This window comes from Eurosta solidaginis, chromosome X (genome assembly GCF_040869045.1).
Source record: "Eurosta solidaginis isolate ZX-2024a chromosome X, ASM4086904v1, whole genome shotgun sequence".
Taxonomy (NCBI): domain Eukaryota; kingdom Metazoa; phylum Arthropoda; class Insecta; order Diptera; family Tephritidae; genus Eurosta; species Eurosta solidaginis.
Genome location: NC_090324.1, coordinates 199,068,814 through 199,084,012, shown reverse-complemented (window position 1 = coordinate 199,084,012; position 15,199 = coordinate 199,068,814). Strand labels below are relative to the sequence as shown.

At 35.7% G+C, this 15,199-nt stretch overlaps 2 protein-coding genes across 2 annotated transcripts in view; both read left to right on the top strand.

Annotated features, from left to right (window-relative positions):
* LOC137234591 (mitochondrial uncoupling protein 4-like) overlaps positions 1-14,842 on the top strand; it is a 119,341-nt gene extending 104,499 nt beyond the window's left edge. The window contains exon 3 of the mRNA XM_067758053.1: positions 14,626-14,842. The gene's annotated coding sequence lies outside the window, so the exon portion shown is untranslated. The remainder of the gene's footprint in view (positions 1-14,625) is intronic.
* Positions 1-15,199, top strand: part of LOC137235367 (nuclear factor 1 B-type-like) — a 957,540-nt gene that overhangs the window by 166,458 nt on the left and 775,883 nt on the right. The gene's annotated exons all lie outside the window — the stretch shown is intronic.

Below are 15,199 nucleotides of genomic sequence, written 5' to 3'. Positions count from 1 at the left end.
GACGTAAGCCAAATGAAGAGCCACAGCTAGTATGCACAAGAGCAGATGTGAACACTCTTTTGAGCACAAGCAAATAAATATTGGCTTGTTATAAGTAATATCTCCCACATTCTTCAGCTTATATTATTGTTATTGTCATTTTTATTATTTATCATAATTTTAATATTAGCTTTAAAATTTAGAGCAATGGCTTTGTATTCTCTGCATTTACCTTTTACATATTCACGCTATCAATCTGTCTCTATTCTCAATTCGCCTCTTAATCTCTTTTATTTGTTTTTTTTCTATCTCATTATGCCTTCGTTTGCATGAGTTTCATAAGGCATGTATGTTCTGAGCTGTAACAGCTGTATGCGTTCTGAGGGCTATGACAGCACATACAATATGATACGTGTACTAGGCAAGCAAAGAAACGGCTTAAAAATATGTCATATTAATGCATCACCTAAAATAGACGAGTTTCGGCATATTTTTGAGTCATCAGAAATAGATGTTGTGTGCGTTTCCGAGACTTGGTTCTCTCAGTGGCACAGTGATGCAGTGTTCTGGGTTGACGGATATAAGCTTTTTCGTGCAGATAGAATCGGGCATGGTGGTGGGGTTGCTGTATTTGTTAAACATGGATTATGTTGTAAAACTGTTTGTACATCTGAACCCTTTACTTCTATATAGTACATTTTTGTTGAAATAAATTCCCATCATGACAAAATACTAATAGGTTGTGTGTATAGGCCTAACAAATACGTTGCTTTTGATTACTTTTTAGAAGAAATTCACGATTGTACCTTAAATTATAATAATATTGTAGTTGTTGGAGATTTCCCAGTAAATACCATAACGCCAACACATTTCACTCAAACTAGCAGTACTCTTTTAGATATATTTTTTGTTAATGAACTATCGAATATTCAACTCTACGACCAGCTTTCAGTCCCAAACTTCTCCAATCATGACCTAATTTTTATATCATTTGACTTCGACCGCACATGTGAAGCAGCTACCTATTCATACCCGGATTTCATGCATATTAATCATGTCCAACTCGAAGAAGCTGTTGATAGTATTCCTTTGGAAACTGTTTATATTTTAAATACTACCCACGAGCAGATCCGTTTTCTTCAAAATAATATCGCTTCACTTTTTGACCAACATGTGCCTATTGTAGTGAAACACTCAAAAAATCGTAAACGGCCTTGGTTCAACAACTACATAAAGAGGCTCATCCAAAAGCGCAACATAGCTTATCGGAAATGGAAACGATTTAAATTTACTGTAACATACAATGTTTTCAAGGGTCGCAGAAAAGAAGTTACCAAGGCTATAAAGCTGCAAAAGCTGAAATACTATGAGTATCAGTTTAGTACAGCAATAAGGTCGAAGAGGACTTGGATATACATTCGGGATATTGGCATCGGTAGCAAATGTAACGATATCTTTGAAAATGTAGACGTAAATAAATTAAATGAGCAATTTGTTCAATCATCTAGCTGTGACAGTAACTTATGCCATGAAAGATATGGCGATTATTTGTGTGGTGCGATACCCGATTTCTCTTTTTCGAACGTTGATCACTGTGCAGTCGTTGAGTCTGTCCTTGGTGTAAAGTCCAATGCTACTGGTCTAGACGGAATTCATCCAAAATTTTTTAAATGTCTACTCCCTAAACTTTTACCGTTTGTTACCTATGTTTTTAATACTATATTGACCACGTCCGTGTTCCCTGATTGTTGGAAAGTTGCGAAGATCATTCCGATGAAGAAAACCAACGGAGAGTACAGACCCATCGCTATATTGCCATTCCTGTCCAAAGTCCTTGAACGTATAATGCATAACCAGATAAACTCATTTCTGACCCGAAACTCACTTTTAAATCGTAACCAGTCTGGCTTTAGAAGCCGTAGAGGCTGTACCACTGCTTTAATTAAAGTCTCTGATGACATCAGGCTAAACACTAACAACAACCTTGTTACTTTTCTAACGCTTCTGGACCACTCCAAAGCATTCGACACTGTTCAATTTTTCACCTCCTACTTTACATTTAATAAACTCCTACCTCAGTGAGCGATCGCAAGCTGTGTGCAACGGGAGCTACATATCAAATTATCTCCCGCTCTCCAAGGGTGTTCCTCAAGGCTCGATTCTTGGCCCGTTATTGTTTGTGTTGTATGTTAATGACCTTCAAAGTGTGTTGATGTATTGTGATATTCATGTTTACGCAGACTATGTGCAATTATATGACAGTTGTCCTCGTTTATCTGTTAATAGTTGTATTAGTTATCTTAACACTGACTTAGAACATGTAAACAAGTGGGCAAGTGATAATGGCCTACTTTTAAACCCAAATAAATCACAGTGCATAGTAATCTATAAGAAAATCATATCGCTTGATAGTTTCAATAAAGTAAAATTAAATAACTCAGTCGTAGGCTATGTAAACACCGCAAAAAATCTTGGAATGGTTTTTAATAGGAATTTGACTTGGAATAACCACATTTATAGAGCAATAGGCAAGGTTTATGGCATGCTTCGCTCACTTTGGACTACCCAACACTTTACCCCAGTGAAAATTCGCTGCTGTTAGCTAAAACATATCTGTTACCCACCTTATTGTATGGATGTGAACTTTATGCCAATTGCGATAGCTTGTGTCGTAGTAAACTAAATGCCCTCTATAATAATATAGCCAGATATGTGTATAGTGTTGGTCGTTACGAGCACATCTCCTTTTTCGCCAAGCGGATTTTTTCTATTAAATTCGATAACCTGTTACAATTAAAGTGCCTAACACTGCTTCATAAGATCATCGCATCTCGAGAACCTGAATATCTCATGGACCGCCTTAAATTTAACAGATCACATCGATCGTTCAACTTAACTACTATGAAGTACAACTGCCTAGTTACTGAACGTCAATTTTTTGTCTACGCTGTTCGCCTTTGGAACGCTCTGCCCCAAAAACTTAAAGCCATACAAAATGCGCTGCGCCTCAAGAATGAGCTCATAAACTATTTTCGTCAATAAAAAGGCAATGTGCACTTTCTCTTACATTCTTCTTCTTTGCATTTTATTACATCCTCAGACTTGTTATTTTCTGTTAAACAAACCTGTTAAGCATATTCACTTGTCAAGTTTATTTTTTAGTGTTATTATACTCAGTTGAGCAGAGCTCACAGGGTATATTAACTTTGATTGGATAACGGTTGGTTGTACAGATATAAAGGAATCGAGATAGATATAGACTTCCATATATCAAAATCATCAGTATCGAAAAAAAAATTTGATTGAGCCATGTCCGTCCGTCCGTCCGTCTGTCCGTTAACACGATAACTTGAGTAAATTTTGAGGTATCTTGATGAAATTTGGTATGTAGATTCCTGGGCACTCATCTCAGATCGCTATTTAAAATGAACGATATCGGACTATAACCACGCCCACTTTTTCGATATCGAAATTTCAAAAAACCGAAAAAATGCGATAATTCATTGCCAAAGGTGGTTAAAGCGATGAAACTTGGTAGACGGGTTGACGCTATGACGCAGAATAGAAAATTAGTAAGATTTTGGGCAATGGGCGTGGCACCGCCCACTTTTACAAGAAGGTAATTTAAAATTTTTGCAAGTTGTAATTTGGCAGTTGTTGAAGATATCATGATGAAATTTGGCAGGAACGTTACTACTATTATTATGTATGTGCTAAATAAAAATTAGCAAAATTGGATGAAGAACACGCCCACTTTTTAAAAAAAAATTTTTTTAAATCCAAATTTTAACAAAAAATTTAATATCTTTACTGTATATAAGTAAATTAAGTCAAAATTCAACTCCAGTAATGATATGAAGCAAAAAAATACAAAAATAAAAGAAAATTTCAAAATGGGCGTGGCTCCGCCCATTTTCATTTAGTTTGTCTAGAATACTTTTAATGCCATAAGTCGAACAAAAATTCACCAATCCTTCTCAAATTTGGTAGGGGCATAGATTCTATGGCGGTAACTGTTCTCTGTGAAAATGGGTGAAATCGGTGGAAGCCATGCCCAGTTTTTATACACAGTTCACCGTCCGTCCTTCCGCTCGGCTGTTAACACAATAACTTGAGCAAAAACCGATATATCTTTACTAAACTTAGCCCACGTACTTATCTGAACTCACTTTATCTTGGTATAAAAAATGACCGAAACCCGACCATAACCACGCCCACTTTATCGATATCGAAAATTACGAAAAATGAAAAAAATGCCATAATTCTATACCAAATACGAAAAAAGGGATGAAACATTGTAACTGGATTGGTTTATTGACGCAAAATATAACTTTGGAAAAAACTTAGGTAGAAGAAAATGAAAAAGTTCTACAAGGCGAAATCAACAGCCCTTGGAATCTTGGCAGGAACACTGTTAGTGGTATTGCATATATAAATAAATTAGCAGTACCCGACAGATGATTTTCTGGATCACCTGGTCCACATTTTGATCGATATCGCGAGAACGCCCTCACATATACATCTAAGGGCCACTCGCTTTTAAAACCCTCATTAATACCTTTAATTTGATATCCATATCGTACAAACACATTATAAAGTCACCCCTGGCCCACCCTAATGGCGATATCTCGAAAAGGCGTCCACATATAGACCTAATGCCCACTCCCTCTTAAAATGCTCAGTAACACCTTTCGTTTGATACCCATATCGTACAAACATTCTAGAGTCACCCCTGGCCCACCCTAATTGCGATATCTCGAAAAGGCGTCCACCTATAGACCTAATGTCTACTCCCTCTTAAAATGCTCAGTAACACCTTTCGTTTGATACCCATATCGTACAAACATTCTAGAGTCACCCCTGGCCCACCCTAATGGCGATATCTCGAAAAGGCGTCCACCTATAGACCTAATGCGCACTCCCTCTTAAAATGCTCAGCAACACCTTTCGTTTGATACACATATCGTATAAAAATTCTAGAGTCACCCCTGGCCCACCCTAATGGCGATATCTCGAAAAGGCGTCCACCTATAGACCTAATGCCCACTCCCTCTTAAAATGCTCAGTAACACCTTTCGTTTGATACCCATATCGTACAAACATTCTAGAGTCACCCCTGGCCCACCCTAATGACGATATCTCGAAAAGGCGTCCACCTATAGACCTAATGTCCACTCCCTCTTAAAATGCTCAGTAACACCTTTCGTTTGATACCCATATCGTACAAACATTCTAGAGTCACCCCTGGCCCACCCTAATGGCGCTATCTCGAAAAGGCGTCCACCTATAGACCTAATGCCCACTCCCTCTTAAAATGCTCAGTAACACCTTTCGTTTGATACACATATCGTACAAACATTCTAGAGTCACCCCTGGCCCACCCTAATGGCGATATCTCGAAAAGGCGTCCACCTATAGACCTCATGCCCACTCCCTCTTAAAATGCTCAGTAACACCTTTCGTTTGATACCCATATCGTACAAACATTCTAGAGTCACCCTTGGTCCACCTTTATGGCGATATCTCGAAAAGGCGTCCACCTATAGAACTAAGGATTACTCCCTTTTAAAATACTCATTCCCAACTTTCATTTGATACCCATATCATACAAACACATTCTAGAGTCACCCCTGGCCCACCCTAATGGCGAAATTTCGAAAAGGCGTCCACCTATAGACCTAATGCCCACTCCCTCTTAAAATGCTCAGTAACACTTTTCGTTTGATACCTATATCGTACAAACATTCTAGAGTCACCCCTGGCCCACCCTAATGGCGATATCTCGAAAAGGCGTCCACCTATAGACCTAATGCCCACTCCCTCTTAAAATGCTCAGTAATACCTTTCATTTGATTCCCATATCGTACAAACACATTCTAGACACACCCCTGGTCCACCTTTATGGCGATATCTCGAAACGGCGTCCACCTATGGAACTAAGGATCACTCCTTTTCAAAATACTCATTAATAGCTTTCATTTTATACCCATATCGTACAAACATATTCTAGAGTCACCCCTGGTCCACCTTTATGGCGATTTCTCGAAAAGGCGTTCACCTATAGAAATAAAGCCCATTCCCTTTTAAAATACTCATTACCACCTTTCATTTGATACCCATATCGTACAAACACATTCTAGAGTCACCCCTGGTCCACCTTAATGGCGATATCTCGAAAAAGCGTCCACCGATAGACCTAAGGCCCACTCCATCTTAAAATGCTCAGTAACACCTTTCATTTGATACCCATATCGTACAAACAAATTCTAGAGTCAGCCCTGGTTCACCTTTATGGCGATATCCCTAAATGGCGTCCATCCATAGAACTATGGCCTACTCTCTCTTGAAATACTCTTTAATACCTTCCATTTCATACACATGTCATACAACCACATTCCAGGGTTACCCTAGGTTCATTTTCTACATGGTGATTTTCCTTATTTTGTCTCCATAGCTCTCAACTGAGTATGTAATGTTCGGTTACACCCGAACTTAGCCTTCCTTACTTGTTTTTAAGTTAGTTTTAAGCTCAAACACTGTAAATTAACCTAAGAAAAAACCATTGCGAATTCTTTGCACATCTATTTTAAATTTTTTTTTGTAGATTTAGTAACCTCTACATATAAAATAGGATATATGTACGTACCAGCTCCGACGAGATATTTGAACCTTTAAAGCTGATCTACAAACGGCAAAACCAATTCCTAGGTACAGGGAACAAACACGTAGCCATAAAACACACAAAAATAAACGCGCAAGGTCAACAAGAGCACACCAAAAGCAAAAAGGCAAAGATCACTGCCTTCAACCTGCCACAACCTACCGCACCAGTCACCAAGGCATAAAAACAGGTACATACAAAGCAATCCTAATGCAGTTATAACCACAAGGAACGCTACACAAAACAACCCCATTTGGTAGCATCTACGCATTTACTACATACCTGAATGTAATATAAATACTGCACAACTGATAACAAATCAGAACGATCAACGACAATTATGATGGCAGCACAACAATCATCAACTATTCACCCTGTCGGAAAATCAACAACACAAAGCAGTTTAGTTATATTCGTACCAAGAACGAAGTTTTTTGACATTTGGGTTCAACATTCGAAGGAAACCAGATATAAAGAATTATTGAGTTTTGTTGTACTTAAGTGCGATTTAAGCGAAGCAGCCGAGTATTCGATAAAAAGTTTAAGCTTACAAATATCGGCATATTCGTCGAAGCTGGATCAAAAGTGGAACACTTCTGGAAGACATAAGGAGCGATTTTTGAATAAAAATTCGGAGTGGCTTTCGGGTCCAGACTTCACATTTACAATAACGGTAAATTCAAAGTTGCCTTCAGACCAACCAAACACTTCTTCAGGTAACCCCGGCCCCGGAAGACGAAAGAAGGACTTTGTTAGCTGCAGTGAAAAAACCAAACAGCGTCGAGTGGATAACCTCTTGCAATCTAGAAGTCCTGATGAGTTACTTTATGCGGCAGAAGTATCAACGCGTATGTCCGGCAACAGAAATGTTGGTAACATTATAAAAAATCACAGGAAACCACTCAAATATCCGGCAAAAAGATGACATGTGAACCAGATGCAAGATGCTTGAGCAATGTAGAAGCTTTAGCATACTACGTAGATAGCAAGTCGACGACTCATATGTACAAAACGACTCGGAAGTGGAGCATCAATGCAGGCCATAAGGTTTATTCATCATTTTATAGTCTAGGAAAAGCTAAGGCAGAATGCTATCCAAATGAAATTGATGTGGGTGAAACACGTGCGGAAATTAAAGTCCAGTCCGTATTAGATAAAACTGTTGAGCGTTTAGTTTTAGAAAACCAAGAAGTTTTTGTTAGTTTATTACCTACAAACTTGACGTATACTTTAACCAGCAAGTGGGGTAGCGATGGAAGCTCTGGCCATAGCACATATAAGCAAAAGTTTACATGCAGTTCTGACACTGATGAGTTTTTGTTTATATTTTCTTTCGTTCCACTTCAATTACAGGATGAAAAAGGTAACATTGTTTGGCAGAATTTATTTTTTCTAAAGAAACAAAAGATTTTATTGTTTTTGAAACGAACAAAGTTTTAGAGGAGATAAATGCGTTGTTGCCAACAAAGTACATGCTCGAAGAATACGAAGTTTCCGTAAATCACAATATGCTTCTAACAATGATTGACGGAAAAGTTTGCAATGCTTTGACTGAAACTTCTTCCGCACAAAAGTGTTATATTTGTGGTGCCACTCCAAAAGATATGAATAATGAGTTACGGGACTTTACGCCTAACCTAGATAATCTTGGTTTTGGTTTGTCTACTCTCCATGCATGGATAAGATATTTTGAAGCTTGCTTCACATAAGTTATCGCCTCGAAGTAAAAAAATGACAGCTTAGGAATGAGGCAGATAAAGAGAGTGTAAAGCTACATTCCAACGAAATCCAGAACAAATTTAAAAGTGTACTTGGATTGAAATTAGATAAACCAAATCCAGGTTTCGGCAATACCAATGACGGCAACACTGCTCGTAGGTTTTTCGAAAATTCTGAGGCTAGTGCTGAGATTAGGGGTTTGGATGTAACGCTCATCAAAAGACTCGACACTCTCCTTCGCGCATTAGCATCTGGGTACAATATAAATATTCAACGATTTGAAAAATTTGCGGTCGAGACTAAAAAACTATACACAGATCTCTACCCATGGTTTAATATGCCTGTTACAGTTCATAAAATCTTAGTGCATAGTACTGATATTATAAAATCAACAATTTTACATATTGGTCAACTTTCTGAGGAAGCACAGGAAGCCCGTAACAAAGATTTGAGACGATTCAGGGATGATAACACAAAAAAGCAGTCGCGTGAAGCCACGAATAGAGATCTTATGAATATGTTGCTTATAACATCGGATCCTTGAGTTAACAGTTTTAGGGAGATACCTAAGAAAAAATTTAAAAGTCTGACTTCAGAAGTCTTAAATTTACTGTCCCCCGATAATGTTGAGGAGTCGATAAATACCCTAGTTGTTTAAAGCTTTCACAGTAGTGTTGCTGATGCTCATGATTATTCCACAAAAGACTCATCGAATGAAAGTGATGATAGCGAATAATAACATAATTATAAACGATAACCTACCCTATAACTTTTTGTTGGATCAGGTTTTATTTAATTTAAATCTATTGTCTTTTCTACTTTGTATGATACTTTACTTTTAAGTTTTTGTAATTTTCACATAATTAATTTAATTATTTACATTGTTATTATTATTATTGTTATTCACTTTTACATTCCTGACTGGTACTATAAAATAATTTTGTAAAAATTGTAGTGCCAGGATAAATACTCATATAAATACAAAATATGTATGTACATATGTACAGTCACTGACATAAATAAGTAGACACCCCTTTTTGGACAATTCTTACAATTTTCGCTTTCGCAAATTTATTTTAACTAATTTCCCATAAGAAAATTTGTCACGATCTATAACAAAAACTTAATTATATTTATAAAATGTTTGAAAAATTCGACGAATTTTCATATTTTAACTAATTTCCCATAAGAAAATTTGTTACGATCTATAAAAAAAAACAAGTAAGGACGGGACTGTCTTCGGCTGTGCCGAAGACTTCTCACCTTTCATGAATGGGGCTGAACAATAATCTTATGCCGTTCGTAATCTCCGAATAGTCAGATGAATAAGATAATAAATATATAATGAACAGATCTATATACCTAAACGATTTTTAAGATAAATATAAAATAAAAAATAGGTAGGTACTTTGTGTGAGGATGCAAAATTTCAGGTTTTTTGTGGTCTGCGTGTAAAAACTATGACTACGAATCACGTATTTCAACAATATATGACGTAAACGTAACTATTTGATGAAATTTGATGAATTTTGAAGCTTCTAGCCGTAAAAAGGGGCAAAAATGACAGTTTATATGGGGTATATAATATATATACCACCGATCTCAATGATTTTTTCAGACAACAATATATGCTATATACGTAAGCATTTGGTGAAATTTGAAGCTTCTAGCTGTTAAAATGGGGCAGAAACTGCGCAAAGTTTCTTATCTGAACAATCGGTTGTATGAGATATATACTATATATACCACCGATCTCAATGATTTTTTCAGACAACAATATATTCTATACACGTAAGCATTTGGTGAAATTTGAAGCTTCTAGCTGTTAAAATGGGGAAGAAATTGCGCAAAGTTTCTTATCTCAACACACGGTTGTATGAGATATATACTATATATACCACCGATCTCTATGATTTTTTCAGACAACAGTATATGCTATACACGTAAACATTTGGTGAAATTTGAACATATCTAAACAATTTTTAAGATAAATATAAAATAAAAAATAGGTACGTACTTTGTGTGAGGATGCAAAGCTTCACGTTTTTTTGTGGTCTGCATGTAAAAACTATGACTACGAATCACGTATTTCAAAAATATATGACCTAAACGTAACTATTTGATGAAATTTGATGAATTTTGAAGCTTCTAGCCGTAAAAAAGGGCCAAAAATGACAGTTTATATGAAGTATATAATATATATACCACCGATCTCTATGATTTTTTCAGACAACAATATATACTATATGCGTAAGCATTTGGTGAAATTTGAAGCTTCTAGCTGTTAAAACGGGGCATAAATTGCGCAGAGTTTCTTATCTGAACAATCGGTTGTATGAGATATATACTATGTATACCACCGATCTCAATGATTTTTTCAGACATCAATATATGCTATACACGTAAGCATTTGGTGAAATTTGAAGCTTCTAGCTGTGAAAATGGAGCCAAAATCACAAAAAAAAATATATATATACTATATATATACTATATATACCATCATATATATATTATATATATCACCGATTTCTATGATTTTTTGACACAACAATATATACTATATACGTAAGCAATCGGTGAAATTTGAAGCTTATAGCTATTAAAATGGGGTAGAAATTGCGAAAAGTTTCTTATCTGAACAATCGGTTGAATGAGATATATACTATATATACAACCGATCTCTATGATTTTTTCAGACAACAATATATGCCATATACGTAAGCATTCGGTGAAATTTGAAGCTTCTAGCTGTTAAAATGGGGCTAAAATTGCGAAAATATATATATATACTATATATATATACTATATATACCACCATATATATACTATAAATACCACCGATCTTTATGATTTTTTCAGACAACAATATATGCTATATACGTAAGCATTCGCTGAAATTTGAAGCCTCTAGCTCTTAAAATAGGGCAGTAATTACGAAAAGTTCCTTATCTGAACAATCGGTTGTGGGGGATATATACTATATATACGACCGATCTCATAAATTTTTTCATTCAACAATATGTTCAATATACGAACGTATATGGTGAAGTTTGAAGCTTCAATCTGTTAAATTGAGTAAGATATGACAAAAATCCTCTTTTTATGAAAAATCGGTTGTATGGAGGATATATGCTATAGTGGGCCGATCCGGCCGGTTCCGACAAATGTCTAATCGGACACCCAAATACACCCGCTCACCAAATTTTATCAAGATATCTCAAAAATTGAGGGACTAGTTTGCATACAAACAGACAGGCGGACAGACGGACAGATGGATGTCTAAATCAACTCAGCTCTTCAACCTGATTATTTCGGTATACTTAATGTTGGGTCTATCTATTTTCCTTTAAGGACTTACAATTTTGGGTTTCGTGACAAAATTAATATACCATTTCATTTTCATGAAATGTATAAAAATAGGTAGGTACTTTGTGTGAGGATGCAAATTTTCAGGTTTTTTGCGGTCTGCGTGTAAAAATTATGACTACGAATCACGTATTTCAACAATATATGACGAAAACGTAACTATTTGATGAAATTTGATGAATTTTGAAGCTTCTAGCCGTAAAAAAGGGGCAAAAAAATACAGTTTATATGGGGTATATAATATATATACAACCGATCTCTATGATTTTTTCAGACAACAATAAATGCTATATACGTAAGCATTTGGTGAAATTTGAAGCTTCTAGCTGCTAAAATGGGGCAGAAACTGCGCAAATTTTCTTTTCTGAACAATCGGTTGTATGAGATACATACTATATATACCACCGATCTCAATTATTTTTTCAGACAACAATATATGCTATACACGTAAGCATTTGGTGAAATTTGAAGCTTCTAGCTGTTAAAATGGGGAAGAAATTGCGCAAAGTTTCTTATCTCAACAATCGGTTGTATGAGATATATACTATATATACCACCGGTCTCTATGATTTTTTCAGACAACAGTATATGCTATACACGTAAACATTTGGTGAAATTTGAACATATCTAAACAGTTTTTAAGATAAATATAAAATAAAAAATAGGTAGGTACTTTGTGTAAGGATGCAAAGCTTCACGTTTTTTGTGGTCTGCATGTAAAAACTATGACTACGATCACGTATTTCAAAAATGTATGACCTAAACGTAACTATTTGATGAAATTTGATGAATTTTGAAGCTTCTAGCCGTAAAAAAGGGCCAAAAATGACAGTTTATATGAAGTATATAATATATAAACCACCGATCTCTATGATTATTTCAGACAACAATATATGCTATATGCGTAAGCATTTGGTGAAATTTGAAGCTTCTAGCTGTTAAAACGGGGCAGAAATTGCGCAAAGTTTCTTATCTGAACAATCGGTTGTATGAGATATATACTATGTATACCACCGATCTCAATGATTTTTTCAGACAACAATATATGCCATATACGTAAGCATTTGGTGAAATTTGAAGCTTCTAGCTGTTAAATTGGGTAAGATATGACAAAAATCCTCTTTTTTCTGAAAAATCGGTTGTATGGAGGATTTATGCTATACTGGTCCGATCCGGCCGGTTCCGACAAATGTCTAATCGGACACCCAAATACATCCGCCCACCAAATTTTATCAAGATATCTCAAAAATTGAGGTACTAGTTTGCATACAAACAGACAGATCGACAGACGGACATACGGACATGGCTAAATCAACTCAGCTCTTCAACCTGATTATTTCGGTATACTTAATGTTGGGTCTATCTATTTTCCTTTAAAAAAATAAAATGTAAGGCGCGATAACCTCCGAAGAGATCTAAGGCCGAGCTTCTCTTCCAATTTGCGTCGTGCTCCTCTTGATTTTCCCTACAAATTGGCCGGACGGGACCTACATGTTTTATGCCGACTCCGAACGGCATCTGCCAGGCAGATGAGTTTTGACTGAGAGCTTTTCATGGCAGAAATACACCCGGAGAGCTTGCCAAACACTGCCGAGAGGCGACCCCGCTTAGAAAAATTTTCTTCTAATTGAAAAACCTTATTTCTAAAATTTTTGTGTTGCTTTGCCCGGGGTGCGAACCCAGGCCATACGGTGTGATAGGCGGAGCACGCTACCATCACCCCACGGTCCTTTAAGGACTTACAATTTTGGGTTTCGCGACGAAATTAATATACCATTTCATTTTCATTAAAGGTATAATAATTATATTTAAAAAATGTTTGAAAAATTCGACGAATTTTCATAAAAAATTGAAATTTTTTTTCCGAATTTTTAGAATTTTTTAGAGTATTGAGATTTGTAGTCCATTCACTTTAAGTACAATAAAGTAATATTCTTAAGTCCTTTAAATTTTTTTGGATCTATGTCACTTATTCACATGAGTTACTGTATATGAAATAAGCAAATGTATGCATATGAAGTAAAATTGTGGAAAAAAAATAAAATAAGAAAATGTGGCAAAAAATGACGTAGTTGTAATAAATGACTGAATATGAAACGGAAAATAATTTTGTCCAGCTAGTTTGTTCTACACGAAACACTGTGCGTCGCACAGTGGCGCCTTTTGAGTTTTTTCTTTGCATAAATCATAACTTTTGAACCAATGAAGATATTTTAAAAATTTAAAATGCAAATGAAAGCTAATTATTTGAAGTTTTATTGTGTGAAAGCTCAGAATGTCACAGATACAGGGTGCTTCAAAAAAATCGTCAAAATCGATGAGATGAGATTTGTCTTAAAATCACGTATTTAAGCATTAAATAAGATAAACTAATGATTTTGATAAGATAGCGTGGCACTGCCCACTTATGATAAAAATTTGTATCTAAGTAGTCACGTAATCAATAATTACCAAAATCGATAGACGTATTGTTTCTTTTAAATGGCAATACTCTTAAAAAACTCAAATGTCCGTTTTTGATGCCACAATAACAAGGTGCTTCAAAATTCATCGTAAAATTTTACATGTTTTTTTTTTTTAATTTACAAGCCATTTATGTATTTTATTAATAACTAAACGTTATTGAAAGTGGTTCAATGAAATTTTATTTGAGCTAAAGGTTAAAAAGCTTACGAATTTAGGAAAAGGGGAGTGGCACTGCCCATTTATGCTAAAAAGTTTGATCTTAGTAACCGCTTTACAAATTTGTACCAAACTCGATAGACGTGTTGATTTCTTTAAAATTTAATACTCGTTTGAAGGCGAAATGCCAAAGCTTTAAAATAATTTTGATAAACTTTAGAGAAATGCAATAACGAAAAGTATATATGACTTATCTTGTTTGGTTGATTTTCCGACAGGGTGGATAAATGATGTATATTGGAACGATTTTCCGTCATCCCTTGTCAAATTTGGTTTTGAGACAAATATATAGACAAACAAACGGTCTTGGAATGGGAAGCCCCACATCAGCAATTCTTATGGAAATGTTCATGCAAAATCTGGAAGAAAAGTACATACAGGAGCTGAAGTCCAAATTAGGCGTGTCATTTTATGCTAGATACGTGGATGACATAATATGCGTTTTAACTACTAATAACGAAGAGCTCGTACTGGAGTACCTCAACAAACAGCACGGCAATATAAAATTTACAATGGAAACCGAAAAAGACGGAGGAATCAACTATCTAGACCTCACGATAAATATTGATAAAGAAGCCAAAAGATTTAACTATGACATATATAGAAAGTCAACGGCCACCGACACAATAATACACAATACCTCAAATCACCCTCAACATCATAAAAATGCAGCATTAAGGCACTTGGTACATAGACTTGAAAGAACACCTCTTACACACCTCTCATAATAGCCTCAACGAAGTCCCGTCTTGAATTTGTAGATTTAAACACCGCAAATAGTTTCGAGTTTTC